We start from the raw sequence: 11,470 nt of genomic DNA, 5'->3' as shown, positions 1-11,470 counted from the left end.
GGCTGAGTTTCGATGGAGGTGAAACGCTAAAACGCCCTTAATTGTGATGTGCGATGTCAGTGCGAGTTAAAGATCACCACGTGGCAGAAATTATTCCGGAGCCCTCCATTTCGGCACCTCTTGCTTCTTTGAATCCCTCCTTCATTCCTTATTTTATGCTCGGTTCAGGTGTCCGCCGATGTGTGAGACAGATACCGCGCCATTTACTTTCCAAATAAAAAACAATATTCATTTCACTGTGGCTTTTGCTAGATTTCACTTATAAATAATTGATTTTTGGTGAAAGGAAATGGCGCAGTATCTGTCTCATATATCGTTGGACACCTGAACCGCGCCGTAAGAAAAGGGATTAAGGAGGGAGTGAAAGAAGAAAGGAAGAAGGAGGTCCCGTAGTGGAGGGCTCCGGAATAATTTCGACCACCTGGGGATCTTTAACGTGCACTGACATCGCACAGCACACGGGCGCCTTAGCCTTTTTCCTCCATAAAAACGCAGCCGCTGCGGTCGGGTTCGAACCCGGGAACTCCGGATCATTAGTCGAGCGCCCTAACCACTGAGCCACCGCGGCGCTTAAACCGCTTTCTATAAACAGAGCATTCTTTTGGCGTGCCTTAGCACATTATAGTTCAGGGGCAAAAAATGAAGCAGCGACGTACGCAAGCTGCCAACCCTCGGCGGGATTCGAACCCGCAATCCCCGGTTTAGGAGACCGATGCCTTATCCGTTAGGCCACGAGGGCTTGTGGCCTTTAGCGTTCTGAAGTCCTTCCTATAATCACACTAGTCTTTTAGTGTGCATTACTGCATCGAATAAAATAGAAGCAAGACCACTGTGGCTTGAGGTAGATTCCATTCTAAAGCCCTTTCTATAGGCAGACGAGTCTTTTGGCGTGCGTTAGCGCATTGACTATACTAGACGGAATGCAAATGGGGCTTGACCCGCCGCGGTTCCTCAGTGGTTAGGACGCTCGGCTACTGATCCTGTGTTCTCGGGCTTGAACCCAACCGTGGTAGCAGCGTTTCGATGGAGGCGAAACGCTATCACGCTGGTGCTGTGCGATCTGAGTGCATGTTAAAGATCCCCAGGTGGTCGAAATTATTTCCAGAGACCTTCACTACGGCACTTCGTTTCTTCTTTCACTCCCCCCTCACTCCCGGTTCTGGTGTCCGCCATTATGTGAGGCAGATACTGCGCCATTTCCTTCCAACAAATGCAATTTATTTTCATTTCACCGTGGCTTGTGCTAGATCCCATTCTAAGTCTTTCGCTACCGAGGAAAAATGGACGATTTGTAGTGTACTGAATAATTTCTTTTCACAAAAAGTAAAAAAACCAGCGCATTTTGCAATGCATGAAATTGTAGCTTATTCGCTATGCTGAATGAAACGAACAGCTGAGTCGTTTGTGCAAAAATACTTGCACATTTATTAGTCAGATGTGACAAAAATACGGAAAAGTATATCGAAAAAAAAATAAATTACCGGCTGCACTGAGCGCGATCTTGATTACAGGAAAACAGGAATATACAAAGCGGTTCACATGTTTATAGCTGCCATTCCTCCAAGTTTCGGCTCCGAGGAAAAATTATTGCACTTTCTACATCTGGTCAAGTCAGCCGTCTTCACTGTGGTGCCACTGTGAAAAGCAATCACGTGAAGATGTGAATCAGAGGTAGACTTGACAGGTGTTGGACGTAACGTTTGATCTTTGTCTTTGTTTTGTTCTCTGATAGCAGCGCTTGGAGTTCCTTAACTTTTCTTTTTTTTCTGTCACTGACGAATGGATTCTATGGGAGGATTGGGGGCACGGACTTCTTCTTCATCCATATACTAAGGTTTGTTCAATGAGCTCATTCCTGAAAGCCAGCTGACCGATTTTGGCGTTTTGGGCAAGCTTTGAAGCATCAGGATCGATGAACTTCCATTCATGTGGTTCAAAAGCAAGGACACTTTCATGTCTTGCCAATTGATGCCGCCGCCCCTGAATCCTCTGTGTCCGCTACGTTCAGAAAAACAAGGAAAGTGAAAAATTGATTTCGGCAAATTTTCTTTGCTAACTGAAGGCCAGAATAGATGATTCCTGTATTCCAATAGAGATATAGATGCGGCAGGTCGACAATCGCTGTGTGTAGTATGATTCCAATGATCTTCAGCATCTCCAACGGATTCACCTCTCCCGATGAGCCGTCACGCCCAGCGTCTGTTTGCTTGTCCAAAATCTTCATCCAAACTTATTAGTGTTTTAGTAAAGAGTCTTCATCATCTCCACCGTGAAGAACTACAGAAGTAGTCGCGGGGTCTAGCGAATCTCCAAACCCCGCTCCGCAGCGACGCGCGGACATGGACACCTGTCTGTCGTCTCGGTTGAAGAAATGCGACGAAACCTTGATAATTCGCAAACTTTCTTGGGCATATGTTTTGGAGGCCCTGAAGCAAAAAATAAACCCCTCTCATCAGTTACAAACCGCATGCACTGCTGAAAACACAGAGCAAACGAAAACAAAACTTACGTGCGAATACACGCTGACGATCAAGGCCCCTGAGACGAAGTCACGTTGTCGGAACAGAAATCCGACGTTTGTATGTCGTTGTCTGACTTATCACCCCTGCTTTCATCGCAAAAGCCGGAACCGACACCAGCCAGAGAGCTCAGTGTAGGATTTGCATTTCGAGGAGCAGGCGGCGACGCGGATGCAAAGTTCACGGGCTGACGCTGCTGCCGCTGTTCACTCTCATTTTTCACGGCGCCCCCTCACGCTCTAAACTGAAAACAAAAGCTGCAATTATGAATATGGTTTTATAAAAATACGTAGATGGCGCAGCGTGTCTGCAGGCTTTGAAATCAATCTTCGGTGGCTTTTTGAAAACGCAGGTAATTTATGCCCGGTCGCCTACGGGGTTGTAAGCGAAAGAGCTGAAACGCTTTCTATCAGCACACCAGTCTTCGGCGAGGAAAAAGAAAGGAGCGCCGCACACCGCGGCAACCCTCGGCGGGACTCAAACCCGCAATCCCCGGTTTAGGAGACAGGTGCCTTATCCATTAGGCCACGAGGGCTTTTTTTTTCTTTATTGCATGGAAGAACTTCTGTAGAAAGGAGGAAACTTCAATCAGACTAGTTCGCGTCTCAAGTTACCGGGCTGATTAATATGAGCCCCCCATAGCCCTAACTCACCACTGCATTCCCATCAAAACATCAAAATTCAGGGAGGCACACACAAGCATCTAGGCACGGCAGCCAGCTTGGAGGTTCGTCGCGAGCAGCATATACACTCCTCACCAACGCACACTGTTCCCGAAACACAGATTTGGACGATCTTGGTGGCTCGGCATGTCTGTCCATCATACGGCTTTTCCAAAGACTGAATAGTCCCATCAACACAAACACGTCATAAGGCACAACAGAGTTTTTGTCAACAGGCAGAAATCTAATAGTGTATGGTGTAATTTCAATGTCCTTCTTAAGAGTTCGTTGTAGTATGTCCCAAAAGAACATGGCATCACGGCACAGGATGAAGCAATGATCAATTGTCTCAGGCACGTTACACAGACGACAATTCACATTCCAGGGTACAAACATCCCCTTGTCATTAAGAAATGTCTTGACAGGCAGCGTCGCTGTGTGTAGTTTGAAAAAGAACGTTTTAGCGGCTGCCTGAATGCACATCCGCCTAACACGCTTTAGAACACTGATGTCCAAAGACCCCAGATAAGGCTGCCGATACAATGGTGTAGGGAACAAAGACTCAGTGAGAGCCTGGGTCATCTGCTTTCTCGAGAGGCTATACAGGTAATCTAAAGAGAAGCGCACAGTGAGAAAATTGAAAGTGTCAGCAACCTCCTTAAGAAATCCCCATAAAGTCCCCTCACGAGCCTGCACAGTCGGTGCGAATAAGTAAGGCAAATGAAAACTAAGCCGCCTAATGAGCACAGCTACCAGAAACGGGTCGATTGCCGATTTGAAAAAAGAAAAAACGGGAAACGAGTTGATGCACGAACAGGTGAACAAGGCCCACTCCACCACCCTCTAAGGGAAGGAGCAAGTTGTCACGCCTCATCGGCTCCCATTGAGAGCGCCAAACGAATGCTGCAAACATTCTATGTATTGCTTGCACCTTCCTCCTCGCACAATGCAGGACTTGAAGGACATACGCGAGCTTTGCAAACAAAAAATGTTACAGACCTGTGCCTTCGCAAACACTGAGAGTTCCCTACCCATCCAAGCCTGTGTTTGCCGCCGTAGAGTTACAGTTTGTGAATCCCAGTAGGCTGTACTGTTGCGAACTTGGTGCAGCGGAACGCCTAGGTACTCAAGAGGGCTACAGTTCCAGCATATACCACCGAAGTGGCTTGGCCTAGTTCCCCAATGACCCAACCAAAAGCCTTTGGATTTCTCTAAATTAAGAGCCGCGCCTGATACATCGCAGAACTGTTTAGTCAAGTTTAGAGCCTCGAGTACACTCTTTTTGTCAGAACAAAAGAGGGCGACATCATCAGCGTAAGCTAAAAGTTTAACTTCACATTGAGCCAGAGAGAAACCGCGGATAGCTGCGCTGTTAATTATACTGAGACAGAGGGGTTACAGATATAGGGCAAACAACAATGGAGACAGTGGACATCCTTGACGAACAGATGCTTCTAGTGATGCTTCTAGGCCACGAGGGCTTGTGGTGGTTTGCATTTTAACGCGCTTTCTATAATTAATTTCTTTTGGCATGCGTTAGCGCATCGACTAAGGGTGTCTTCGGCTGAGCGGCACTGCCTCCGTGCCGCTGCTCAGTAAGTGACGTCAAGTAATACATGAGTGGCACGTCCACGTGCACTCTAGACGAGCGTGCGAAACATTCGCAGAGTGCCGTTCCTATTTCTGCCGTCGATTCACCGTGGCCTTCTAGACACTCGGAAATCTACGAGGCCATTCATACAAAGAGCGACACCAACGACTGCAGTCAGCAATTTGTATAGTTAGCAACAACCTCTTCAGAAACAGCGCGCTGGCCTGGAGCTCATAGAAACGGTGGGAAATTAGGGAACCACGAGCACGCTCTTTATATACTGCGATTGTGTTTGCGCAGGTTTATCAGACACAACTCCATGGCGTTATGCTTGCGGTTTTGATGCATACGCTTTAGAGCAGCTAGAGTAAAAATAGTTGGTTTTTGGGTAAAGGAACTGGCGCTGTCTCGCATCTCGACCTACACCTGAACCGAGGGAATGAATAAAAGAGGGACTGGGAAAAGAAAGGAAGAAAGAGGTGCCGTAGTGGAGGGCTCCGGAAGAATTCTACCACGTGTGGATTTTTAACGTGCACTCACATCGCACACCACACGGGCGCCTTTGCGTTTCGCTTCCATCGAAACGCGGCCGCTGCGGTCGGATTCGAACTCTGGTACCCCCAGTAGCTAGAGTAACATCCGAAAATATCTGCCTACGATTCTAAATGTAATCTCAGCTCCCACATTGTCGCTTTATTGATATATATTTTAACCTGTGCTCATATTGACAAAAAGTACGACGTCATAAAGTGCAGGCATGCCGGATGATCCGCATCTGCCGTTCGCTGCACTAAATATAGACAATTTATTTTCTCGTGAGGAAAAGGAGGATGGCTTGCCTGCCGGTGGCTGCGTGATTGCAGCGCGAATAAATGCATTGTTTCCGTTACAATATTCAACATTTCTTTAAAATATTCCCTCTTGTAATGTTTCGTCGGTTTTTTCTCTTAGTCGATGCTTCCTATCGGCCACTGTGTAGTGAAATTATCTAAGCCAACAGCGTGGTCGGCCCGCAACGTCTGCTAGCTCGCGCTGCACGACGGGATTGCACCGCGCTCCATCGTCGGTCTCCACGTCGGCTCGCACTCGTGCCGCGATCTTCCCAGCCGAACGTACGGCACTGCACGAGTCGCATCCAGCCAAATGTGGGGCACCGCACGAGTGCATGGAAAACTCCACGAGTGCCATCGGCTGAATGCACAATAAACAGAAGCAAGGCCACTGTGGCTTGCCGCCCAGTATGAGCGGCTCTCACTCACACACGCTGGCCGAGCGGTACTGCAGCAAGTTGGGATCTCCCCGCCGAGATCGGCCCCAAGTTACGCTGAACTTACATCGGAATATCGCCTAAATCTCCGCATTCCTCCCATTCCCAAACGGATGCACCCGGAACACCACGCCGAGAGACGGGCCGACCGGGCTCGTCAGTTCGAGAAACGCTTCAGCGGACGTCCGGACGTCACGTATACGGACGCCTCTTACCATCCATCGAGGCCAGCGATGGTGGCGGTAGCTCTCGCCCCTCACCGCAGCTGGTACACAGGCTGCAGCATTCGCAATGCAGAAACAGTCACCGCAGCTGAGGAGGTTGCCATTGCGCTCGCGCTAGCCGACCCTAATACCAAAGTCGTCATCAGTGACTCTCAACAGGCTATTCGCAATTACGATGCTGGCCGTATCTCTTGCCAGGCGTTACACATTCTACGTTCTACAGCACCCTCTTCCACATCTCGCTTACTTCTTTGGGCTCCAGCCCACGAGTCGCTCAGCGGAAACGCCCAGGCACACACTCTCGCTCGAGATCTCAGCTGCCGAGCCGAGAGTATGATCAGTCACCCTGCTTCCGCGGACACTAATATCCCACGCGCTTCACTATCTCTACTCACCACTTACACGGACATACTCCAGCACTACAGACTCCAAAGGTGCACATATCCTCCCGCACACCGCGATCTAACAAGGCGCGAGGCCGTCCAATGGCGCAAACTACAAACTGGCAGCTTCCCACACCCCCTCTTATACAGCAGGATCTTTCCGGAACAGATAGCCCCCATGTGTAAACACTGCTCAACTCCGGCCACACTCATACACATGGTGTGGACTTGTCCACATTACAACAGAGACAACGCAAACACCCCAGAGACGTGGGAGTCTCTCCTGTGTACTTCCAAGCCAGCAGACCAACGCTGGCTTATCCAGCGCGCGGTGGAGGCCGCGGCATCCCAAAGGATCCCCGCCGACCTCCTCTAAGTCAGCGCAACCGGTCCTTTGACTGGTCGCCTGTTTTTGGGCGCAATAAAAGAGTTTACCTACCTACCACTGTGGCTTGTGATAAATTTCGTTGTAAAGCGCTTTCTATCAACAGACCTGTCTTTTGACATGCGTTATCGTATTGATTAAAAATTTTGGAGGGCGCTTTTACGATCTAATCAGCGTGAGGCGAAAGCCTTTACGCGCGAAATTGGCTGCTTTGCGTGAGGCGAAAGCCATTACGCGCGAAATTGGCTGCTACTGTTGCTGCCTCTTGACTTATCATTAAAGACGAGGCATTTGTTTATGATTCTTTGATTTTTTATTCGGCACAACCACTTGACGCTGGAAGTTTGAAGTTGAAATAATAAATCCGGCGTTTTTTAAAGCGAAAGCTTTACTAGCCGCAAGATGAGCCGTTTCGCGTGATTCCTGGAGTGCAGTGCTGCGGACGCGCGAGGAGCAGTGAGGACACACGGCGCATTTCTCTCTCTCACTCCCTTGACGCAACTGCTCATGCGCCTCTAGTAACACCGAGTCATAGGTGTCTCGCCGCTGCGCACCGCATCTCACACTTTCCAAACACATCCAACACGTGGAATGGAGCAACACGGACGAGACACTAGGCAGTGACCACTGCATCATTAACACACTTATTCACACGCGGCCCCTCAAAAAGCTCCTCGCACAAGCTCGACTCCCAGACTGGCAGGGTTTCAGAAAGGCCCTGCCCTCAGCCAACCTGATTAAAGATGAATACGATCAGTGGGCCCAAACACTTATGACAACACTCAAGCAACACGAAACACAGATACAGACCACGGAAGACTGCCCGGCAGTGGACAACCATCTATTACATATCTGGGAAGCCCACCGCAGCCTAACCAAGCGTTGGAAATGACAGAAACATAACAGAATACTAAAGAAGCGAATCCTAGATCTCACTCACAAAGCAGCTCAGTATGCCTCGCAGCTTGCTGACGTGAACTGGATAGATCGCTGTAATACGGCTGCCAGACAGATGTCCGCAAAGAACACTTGGAGGCTTTTCCGCAGCCTTATAGACCCCGCGCAGACCCGAGGCGAAACACAGCGCCTATTACAACGAGCACTCCATAATTTCAAGGGCAGCAAAACACAACTTGCAGAGACACTTAGGGACAAGTCTCTCTGCTGCAAACAGGACCCTCGCGGTCAGGAGTATCTTTATGCAGGCAAAGATAATCCTGAGTTGGACCAACCGTTCCGATTATTTGATATCAAGGCAGCCCTGACCAAAATGAGGAGAGGCACTGCGCCTGGACGGGGCAAGGTCACAGTTAAACTGCTGGCCAATCTCCCTGACCAGGCGTATGAGGCCCTTCTGAAATACATCAACACTATATGGAAGGGCGAGAACCCGCTCCCCCTTGATTGGAAAACAGCCCTAGTAACCTTCATCCCCAAGGTGGGAAAGGAAATCAACACAGACAACTTGAGGCCTATCTCGCTCACCTCGTGTGTGGGCAAGCTGATGGAAACCATGGTGCGGGATAGGCTCTCCGAATACTTGGAGCAACGAAACACATTTCCAGACACTATGTTCGGCTTTCGCCCACATAAGTCGGCACAGGACGTACTCCTCCAGCTCAACAGACACATAATACAACCAGTCGAACACCCACACAATGACAAGGTCGTCCTGGCCTTGGACTTGAAAGGAGCCTTCGACATCATCAAACACAGCGTCATACTGAGACACCTCAATGAAACCGACTGTGGCGGCAACACTTTCAACTATATCAAAGACTTCCTGACCAGTCGAGCCGCACTAATCAGAATCCAAGAGGAAGAATTTGGTCTGTATCAGATGGGTACGCGGGGGACACCACAAGGCGCGGTGCTATCCCTCCTACCCTTTAATTTGGCGATGCTCTATCTCCCGGACCCGTTGAATGGTATTGAAGGCATACGGCATGTGCTGTATGCCGATTATATCACGATCTGGACCACAGAGGGAAACTTAGGGCGCATGGAGGAATGCGTGGAAACAGCCGTGCACGTAGTGGATTGCTATGCAGGGCACTGTGGTCTCCAATGCACACCCAACAAGTCTGAATTTGTGCACCTAAGGGCATCCCCTAAGGACACTACCCAAATACATCTCTCCTTAACAAGTGGCCTCATACACGAGGTCAAAGAGATTCGAATACTCGGGCTCTTCATCCATAACCAAAGAAGAGTACACAACATTGCACAAACTCCGCAAAGTTGGAGACCAAGTAGGCCGTATGGTTCATCGCGTCTCCAACAAGACAGGGGGTTTGCGAAGCAGGAATGCCGTGCGGCTGGCCCATGCTTTCGTAATCAGCCGAATCCTCTATTCGGTCCCTTATCTACCCTTGCGGACACGACGAAGACAAAGTGGAGGTAATACTCCGCAAAATGATGAAGAGCGCACTTGACCTTCCTGTGTCCTCCTCCAATGCGAGACTTCTTGCATTGGGAGTGGTGAACACTTGTCAGGAACTCAAGGAAGCCCATCTCAAAAATCAATACGCGAGGCTAGCCCAAACGAAATCGGGTCGGCACTTGCTAGCCCGCCTTCACATCCAACATGATTTTCACATTCAGGAGCGGGTCCGAGTGCCCGAACTCTGGAGACGCGCAGTCGGAGTTCGACCCCTCCCCACTAAGATGGACAAGGAGGATCATAGTGGTCGTCGTCAGGCTAGGGCAGAAGCTTTAGCGCACCACTATGGCAACAAACATGGTGTCTTTTACGTAGATGTTGTTGTTGTTGTTGTTGTTGACCTCACACAATGGCACATACCCACAAGGGGGATTGGCCATAACCAGGCGGTGACTATTGAAATGACCAGTTGCATGTGGCAAGCATGGGATGACCTACCAAAATTTGGAGCGCACAGTTTGCGTAGCCGAGGTGGTTGCAGGAGGTTAGGGGTGTTGCCAGCTGAAGAGGTTCCCATCGCCCTAGCTGCTTCTGATTCAAAATCCAAACACATAATAACAGACTCGCGTTCGGCATGTCGCAATTATGAGGCTGGCTGGATAACTCCACTAGCTGAACGAATACTAAGGAACTGCAGCCGGGATATCGATCCTAGACCCCGCTGCCTGGTTTGGACTCCGGGCCATCAGGGCCTAGTAGGAAACGAAGCTGCAAACGCGGCGGCCCGAGCACTCATTCATCGGGAGTTCCCATTGGCTCCTGAGCACCTGGAACCTGAAGGTAGCTACTTACTCTCTTTCAAAGCTATCACATCCTATTATAAGGATAGGCATCGCCTCTACCCGGCCCCTGCAAAGGGACTGGGGAAAGCAAACGAACGCGTTCTACTCCGATTATTCACAAACACAATGCTGTGCCCGGCAGTACTAAAACACTTCGATCCCGCGTTCACTGGCAAGTGCAAACACTGTGGGGAGGTGGCTGACACCTACCACATGGTTTGGTTTTGCCAGCGCAACTCAGCTCTCTCCCCCCAATCCAACCCTACCAGAAAGGAATGGGAGGCGGCCCTGCATGGCTGTTCGGACCTTCAGTCCCAAAAGGCTTTGGTCAAGAGGGCTAAGTTGGCGGCTTCGACCAATGGGGTCCCGGAATAAGGACTCCACCCATTGCGGGGCTCTTTAAAGAGCCTCACTTCTTTCTTAATTAAAGGCTTTTCACCACCACCACCGCCGCGCCTTTCCTCAAAATGCAACTTTAAATTTTCAGTTTTCACTTTCATCTTTCCACCCGCCGCGGTGGTTCGGTGGTTAGTGCTATCGGCTACTGATCCGGAGTTCCCGAGTTCGAACCAGAGTGCGGCGGCTGCGTTTTATGGAGGCAAAACGCTAAGGTGCCTGTGTGCTGTGCGAAGTCAGTGTACGTAAAGATCGCCAGGTGGTCGAAATTAGTCCGGAGCCCTTCACTGCGGCACCTCTATTCCTTTCTTTTTTCACTCCTTCATTTAGAGAAGACGAAGTTGTTCTGTATCAGAATGCTGCCTTCACGTCTGTGCAGTTTTTTATGTAATTTGTGCAATAATCAGGGAGGCGCCGCTTCTTTTTTGCCACGGCGATGGAAGTGAAGGAAGCGCCTGTACCGCCAGAGTGCCTCGAGCAGCCATGGCACTGTTGTGTACTTGGTGCCAAGTAAAGACTCCTCGTCCTCAGCCGACGACGGTTTCATACCGGTTGTTGGCAAGAAGGTCAAGCGCAGACCGCGTAGACAAGCCGAATCGTCCTCATCGAGCACGTCAACGGTGTCCTCATCAAGAACGCCAACGGTCATCACGGCGCGATGTTCCTCAGCGCATACAGCCTTGTTTGTGCCGTTGAACTCAACGGACAACTTGAACCTACTGAACAGGCAAGCCATCTCTACTTATCTGGAGAGCCTTGTACCGGGAGGCATAAAAGATGTCAGAATCAACCCGTTCCAAAACGTCATCGCCATTGAT

At 49.8% G+C, this 11,470-nt stretch overlaps 1 non-coding gene across 1 annotated transcript; it reads right to left on the bottom strand.

Moving 5' to 3' along the window:
- Positions 1-666: 666 nt before the first annotated feature.
- Positions 667-739, bottom strand: TRNAR-CCU (transfer RNA arginine (anticodon CCU)). The gene has a single exon. It is a non-coding gene; the product is annotated as a tRNA-Arg (tRNA).
- Positions 740-11,470: the final 10,731 nt, after the last annotated feature.

This window comes from Amblyomma americanum, chromosome 1 (genome assembly GCF_052857255.1).
Source record: "Amblyomma americanum isolate KBUSLIRL-KWMA chromosome 1, ASM5285725v1, whole genome shotgun sequence".
Taxonomy (NCBI): Eukaryota; Metazoa; Arthropoda; class Arachnida; order Ixodida; family Ixodidae; genus Amblyomma; species Amblyomma americanum.
This window is presented reverse-complemented; position numbering and strand designations above follow the sequence as displayed.